Source organism: Octopus sinensis, linkage group LG9, assembly GCF_006345805.1.
Source record: "Octopus sinensis linkage group LG9, ASM634580v1, whole genome shotgun sequence".
NCBI classification, from domain to species: Eukaryota; Metazoa; Mollusca; class Cephalopoda; order Octopoda; family Octopodidae; genus Octopus; species Octopus sinensis.
Window position 1 is genome coordinate 69721449 of NC_043005.1, and position 7500 is coordinate 69728948.

Here is a 7500-nt window from a genome sequence, read left to right on the forward strand (position 1 = left end):
AATATAAACAAGACTTGGCACGCAAGCAAAGGAAAGGAAACACGTTGCAAACAGAAAACCAGACAAATTAAACAATTAGCAAGAAGATATGTGAAGTGACGACGACAATATAATTTTCAAGTGTACGTGCGTGACCAGAGAGTTGGTGAGAATCAGACAGAGTCATTGACACGCATACACACATTTACACAGATATATACATACTTAAATACATATATGGTGTGTGCGTGTGTGTGTGTTGTAAAAGAGAGTGGGTTTAAACAAGGTCAATGATAGAAAATCAATAAGAATGCAGACAACAGAGATATACGCAGGAACCTGACGTGAAAGGAAGTGATGTGGCGGCAGTTCAGTACGATGCTTGAGTGAGTGCCATAGAAAATAACACTTGTAATTGACTGTAAATTGTTGCGCCTAGAATATATTAATTTTTTCATTACTTAACTGAACAGGTAGTAGCACCCATGACAATTTGCGTTCTAATTTCTAATAGTTTGCTCGAAAGAATTAGTATACTGACAAAATATCGGTAACTTTGGTGAGTTCCTATTTCTCTGAGAATTAAGGGAAGAATTGCAAAGCAGTGGCTTTAGGAAGGCACCTGGGATGTGTAATTGTTTCATATTAAGCTATTAGTAGTTCTCACAGACAATAGGAAGAAAAATGCATGCACAACCGTATCAACGTATCAGCAAACGAATAGAGTAGCGTAAGGTGAAAATGCCGCAGCGTGATGTCGTGACCTGGAGGCGATGACTTGTAGTTTAATATATATTCTCCCTTGAATGCTTATGCAGCGTTGCGTTGTATACAAAATTAGAGATATATATATATCACTTTTTGGAGAAACATATACATATTATTCATAGGCGCAGGAGTGGATGTGTGGTAAGTAGCTTGTTTACCAACCACATGGTTCCGGGTTCAGTCCCACTGTGTGGCACATTGGGCAAGTGTCTTCTACTATACCCTCGGGCCGACCAATGCCTTGTGAGTGGATTTGGTAGACGGAAACTGAAAGAAGTCCGTCATATATATGAATATATATGTATGTTAGTTAGTTAGTTAGTTAGTTAGTTAGTTAGTTAATTTGGCTCAAAAGCAAATAGCAAGGCCATGTAGGGGGACATGGACTTAAGTACAGCGTGGTGTTCCTGTAAAGAGTTCAGGCCACTTGGGGTCCAGGGAGGCTTTGAACAAAGCGGTCGTCGGCATCTTTACCATCTCGTCTGGCAGCTTGTTCCACGGATCCGCAACCCGGACGAAGAAAGCTCCTCTCCTTCGATTGAGATGAAATCGTCGCAGGAAGAGCTTTTCGGAATGACCCCGCAGCCGACGCTCTGGAGCAGGAGTGAAGAACAGCTCTTTCGAGAGGTTACACTTTCCGCTTATGATGTTGTGGGCGAGAATGAGATCACTACGGCGGCGGCGTTTTTCAAGAGAATAAAGGTCGAGCGTCCTCAGCCTTTCTTCGTAGGACAAATTTTTGAGACCATGAACCATGCGGGTAGCCATCTTCTGGACTCTTTCGAGATGCTGTATGTCTTTGAGGAGATAAGGAGAAGAGGCTTGAATCCCATATTCCAATATGGGTCTCACCAGCGTGACATAGAGTGGTAGGAATATGGCTGCTGTGAGCATTCCGAATGACCGTCGAATCAAGAACAGAATTCCGCGTGCTTTGTTGGCAGCATGGACGCACTGGGCCGAAGGCGAAAAGGAGGAATCCACCAAGATGTATGTGTGTATATGTGTGTGTGTTTGTGTGAGTGTGTTTGTCCCCCTAGCATTGCTTGACAACCGATGCTGGTGTGTTTACGTCCCCGTCACTTAACGGTTCGGCAAAAGAGACCGATAGAATAAGTACTGGGCTTACAAAGAATAAGTCCCGGGGTCGATTTGCTCGACTAAAGGCGGTGCTCCAGCATGGCCGCAGTCAAATGACTGAAACAAGTAAAAGAGTAAAAGAGTATATCATTTAGAATGTCATTTAGAATATATATACATAATAGAAAAATTATATATCGATATGTATATGCATAATACATTTTTTATCATCGTAAGGGATTGGTTAACGTCTAAAAGTTATATAAGCTGGAGATTTTTCAATTGTATTGCATCAGTCAATTGACTAACGAAATATCTATCATTTTTTTTACCATGGTCTTAGATTTCATCGTGGTAATGATTTAGTTACTTTTAGATTCATATAAGCCTGTGTATCTCTCTAATAATATATCTATAAATGCGCGTAAGTATGCGTTTTATACAAATGCTCACACACAAATAAATATTTACGTAATTATATGTATATGCATATATGTGTATATATATATATATATAAAGGTATATGCATGTATACGCACATATATATATATATATATGTATTTATATATATATTTATATATATTTATATATATGTATGCCGAACTGACACTTGAAGAAATGCACAAATTACAACCAATGGTCATTTCGTTAGGTAAGGCAGTAATTTTACACCACGTGCCGCATAGCATACGACCCGGATCTTTCATGAAGTGTTACTCATTTGATTGCGTAGGTTTTGCTAATACCTACAAAAATATATGTATGTATACAGCATTAGAGCATTTAGTTCTCATCTCTATCAATGTGTTTTCAACGCCTTAGTCGTATTTAGTGACAGTTATGGTTTTCATATATATATATATATATATATATAACGGGAAATTTACGAAAATAAACAAAAGACGAAGGCAGGTGGAGTACAAACAAACAAATGTATTAGTATGGCGTTCTTCGACAGAAAGATACACAGAAAAGAAACAAGGAGAGAAACAAGGAGAGAAAAAAAAGGCGTGTAGGAGCCAACGGTCCTTCATGGCGTTCTAAATGCACTTTAGTATAAATACATTTTTGTCTAAACTCACATTGGTCTTAGAACTATTTTGCCTCTAGTATCTAAAAATAAAATAGAAAATTATCTAAATAAATCTACTCTAATAATCCTTTCTTGTGCAAAGAACTATCGTCTAATCATTATTTTAGTATAATGACTTGTTTGTTTTACGAGACAAACTGTATAAATTTAAGTTTCCTAATAATCCTTTTTGTGCAAAGAACTATCGTATATTGATTCTTTTGGTGTAATGACTTCATTATTTCACGACACTAACTGCATAAATTTTAGTTTCCCCGTTAATTCGTTTACATATATCTCAATGTTTTTGAGTTGTAAAGCTTATTATTCATTCTTCGTGTTTTAGTTATGTTAGTGGAGAAGATGATTAAGAGAGAATTTTCATTGTTGCAGGACCATCATACTTGTAATAGCTACGTTCATCAAAACACTGGCCCCAATATATATATATATATATTATATATATATATATATATTATATATATATATATATATATATATATGTATATATTGGTAAAAAAGGTAAGATAACAAAAGAAAGAAATAGACCTATTATGTAAATAGAGGAATTTATCTGTGAATATAATATGCGACAATTATTCGGTAGCCAAGATAAAACTCTGAGTTTCGGATGCCGAGGTGGAAATCCACACCACCATCTCTTCAGTTATCCGGCCATCGGAAAAACGCCTGGGTGGAAATCAACACCACTATCTCTTCAGTTATCCACGGTGAAATATATCCTCTTATTTTTGTATTTCTACCAGAGAAATCGTAAGAAATTTACGTTCAAAGTTGTATGCACTTCTAGAAGGATAGAAGCTCACGGAATTGAAAATGACATTACACAGGTGAGCACAGAATTTAAACTGTCAGCTCGAAATGTATCTTCACCTATTTGTGGTAACAATGCTTTGCATTTCTGTTTTTCCGTTTCCGCCAATCGACCTGGAAAAAATTTCAGCCATTGTGACTTATAACTCTTTATAATAATGATATAGACTTTTCTTTATTCTGTCGAAAAGTGAACGCTTTGGTCTTTGCGCCTGTTGCTGTTGTACCAATAGGACTGCAATACTTGAAACAAAGTGCACCTGAAAATGTATTTCCGTTTATTGAATACATAGAAAATACTGTTGAAAATGGAATGCTACGACGAAATTGAAGACGGATAAAGACATTATTATCAATACCTGAATGGAATGTTTACGATTGCACACGTGATGGTAAAGCACGTTCAATTACTTCTATTGAAGCATGGCATTGGCCATTTTGGGTCTTCGATCACATTCGAGTCCATATAACGTTCTTGATGTTCTAAGAAGAGAAGAGCAATTCATCACAGCAAGGTTATCTCAACTTTACGTAAGGACAAGCCCCAAGAAGAAAAGTACCATAAGCAACAAGAAGAGAGAAAAGAATATTACAAGTTGTCAATTTCAAGAATCGATCAGTGGAACATTACCTTCCTAATATTGCTTATAATCTGGGTTCTTTGTAAATTTCATTTTCATTCGTATTGATGTCCTAATTGTCGATACAACTGTTACTTAAACATGAATGGTGCAATTACGTCGCAAGAAATGGTCTACTGGTGCCGTCGCTAGGGGAAGGTAGGGGTCGCTCTCCTGCACACAATTTTATTAGATGCAGCTATGCATCGTTAACCACCTAGTGATGTCTTCTTGGGGTTAAACATTGCAATAGAATCCACTCGAACGGATAGCCAAGTTAAAGTGGTTACGAATATTACTTGTCATTTTCATTTTTTTTATACTGATAAATCTATATTCTATTTGAAGCATATATATTACGCATATATGAAATTTATTTATCAATAGATATAATAACACAAGTTTCGTTATACGTAACCTAAGTGTCACTATACCAAGGTGTCTTTAGATGAGACTGTCCTTAGATGAATGAGCTTTGGCGGAAATGCTTTACGACAAAAGCGTCTTTACACAAAAATTATTTTGGAGCAAATTGTCTTAAACTAAAGTGGTTTAGACCAAGGTGTATTAGACCAAAGTGCCATATCACATATATATATAGCGTTTGTAGAAAGCATAAATCCGGAGAAATTACATATGTATATATATGTGTATGTGCGTGTGTGTGTAGAAAGAGAGAGACGGAGGGAGAGATAGGGAGAGAGGGAAAGAGAATTAAAGAAAGAGAATCATACATACATGCATACATACATATGTATGTAGAACAAACACGTGTAGAAGGTTAGAGGTATAGATCTATATGCTTCCGTTTTTTTCTATATACATCAAACAACAAAATGAAAGCCCCTTCCAGAGTTATAGGTTCATGCTAAAGGCCTGTTTCCTTAGCAGAATATGCTTCGTAGTTTTATTTCTGTGACAGCACTATGCCTGCCATTGAACCACTTACTATCTACATAATTTCCTCCTCATTTTCCTGAATTCCTGTTTGTGGATAGCAATTTATGACTACGAAAACGTAGCATTCATGTTTAAATAATAGTTACATTTTATATGGCATCGGCAATTAGGACATGAATGTGAATGAAAGAAAAACATATTTATCTCTTTACAACATAAAACGGGCTTTGCATTTTATTTTCTCATCGAATACCCTCTCTTTTTCTTCAGAGTTGCTGTTAAGCCATGCACTCCCTCTGTCACTTTATCCCTCTGTATCTCTCTCTAAGCCTGTTGCAAATAACACTCGAAGGCTTTTACCTTTCACACCCAGAATCCTTGTCAACTGCCCTCGATATTATTAACTTATACTCGTTGAAGCTGAGTTTATCTTACTCAGCATCAGCTAATTCATGTATCCAACGTATTAGTGTTTCTCTGCGGAAAGTGGTATGTCTTACAGTATTATTAGTTACAAAGAAACATAGTATCTCATTAATAAAATATATCTAACATAAGCCAAACCAAAGGAAAACAGATTCAAATAAATAATGCTTTTTGAGATTTGATCAAATAAAACCCAATTTTATGTTAGGGGAGAGCAGATGCTTTTACGTCTCATTCGATTTAGCATTGATATTAATTAAACTAAGTTCCTTTTAATTGATTTCACAGCGGTGCACCGACTTCAGTAATTGTCAGGCTAGGAAATTGAGTAGTACCCTTCTGTAAGACATATTTTTGTATTTTGAGCATGATTCGTTTCAGGTCATCGGTGGGCTAATCCGTATCGTCACGGACAGATAACCGATTGCTCACTTTTAGAATTCGAAGGTCTTGCTTTGTTCATGATGTTGGATTTATGATGTTTATTCTAATGTCCATTTCGAATGCATAAGTCTGAACAAAGCGTTCTACAGGTGGCAAACCCGTGTTTCTACAAATGTAAAGAGAACGGACGAATAATATCTTATCAGCACAGCGATAAGTCGATAATGTATGACATAGCAAGAATTAGCTGTCATTCCTAGCAAGTCAAATAACCTCGTATAGTTTGTATTGATTGATACAATTAAACCTAGCTTTCTAATAGTTCCCTAATGGTTACATAATAGGGGAATACTGTTAAATCTCAATTGTGAAATCCTAAATCATTGAAGACCTATGTATCTGAACATTCGACTTAGTAAAAATAGCCGCTGCATCTACTCTCAAATGACGCTTCACCATTATGAAACAGTACACGTCGGTGTACTGTATACTCCTAGAATGATGGGACGTCGAGAGAGCCTTTCATCAAAAATATAATCAAATTTGATGAAAGAATTATTAGCTTGTCGTGATGTTATTATAAAGTCTTTCACAAAAGTATGATTCCTTTTATTTTTCTATAATATCATGTATTCCTAAAATTACATAATATAATATTAAAGAAATAATAATGCCTTTCATAAGATGAGTTATATTTTCACTAGTGAATTGATTAGATTAACAAATTTCAACTGTTCGGATACTTGCTATAATCATTACGTTTAAAGTCAAATAAAGTGTTTCTAATACTACTACTCGACAATTATAAGCGCGTGTGCCTTAAGAAGCATAGGGATTGTATTTTCGTTCAGACCTCCAAGTGTGTCCACGTTAAATGATATATTGGGTTGTCCGGAAAGTTCGTGCCGGACAACAAGTAGCTTACCTTTCGTCATATTTTAGAACATGGTTGAGTCCATAAAATAGGATTTGACTACACCTCCATTTAGAGCACAGTTTACGCTATTTTTCGTGGATGAAGGTTTGTGTTCCTACAACCTGTATTCATTCTGTAACCCTTTAAAATGGAGTATAAGTTTATTTTCGGCACTTGATGTTTTAGGAGCAAAACAAAGATTGGTGCAGCTCGGCTGGGATGTGTTACTCCACCCTCCATATTCACCAGATATTGCTCGTTCGGATTTCTACTTATACAGGTCCCTGCAGAATAGTCTTAATGGTAATTATTTCAATTCCTTGGATGACGTAAAAAGATAACTTGATGAATTATTTGCCATGAAACCATCTCAATTCTAGGAAGAGGGTATTTTCAACAAAATGTGCAACAAAATGGTTCATATTTAGTTTATTAAAAATCGGCACGAACTTTCCGGACAACACAATATATCGTAGAGTATTTCAGAAGTTGTTCCATGTGCAAATTTGCATACAAGTTGG

The 7500-nt window shown here is 36.0% G+C and overlaps 1 long non-coding RNA gene across 1 annotated transcript in view; it reads left to right on the forward strand.

Annotated features, from left to right (window-relative positions):
- Positions 1-7105, forward strand: part of LOC118764709 — a 21362-nt gene extending 14257 nt beyond the window's left edge. Inside the window, exons 3-4 of the long non-coding RNA XR_005000515.1 lie at positions 5209-5214; positions 6981-7105. This is a non-coding gene — a long non-coding RNA (uncharacterized LOC118764709). The remainder of the gene's footprint in view (positions 1-5208; positions 5215-6980) is intronic.
- Positions 7106-7500: the final 395 nt, after the last annotated feature.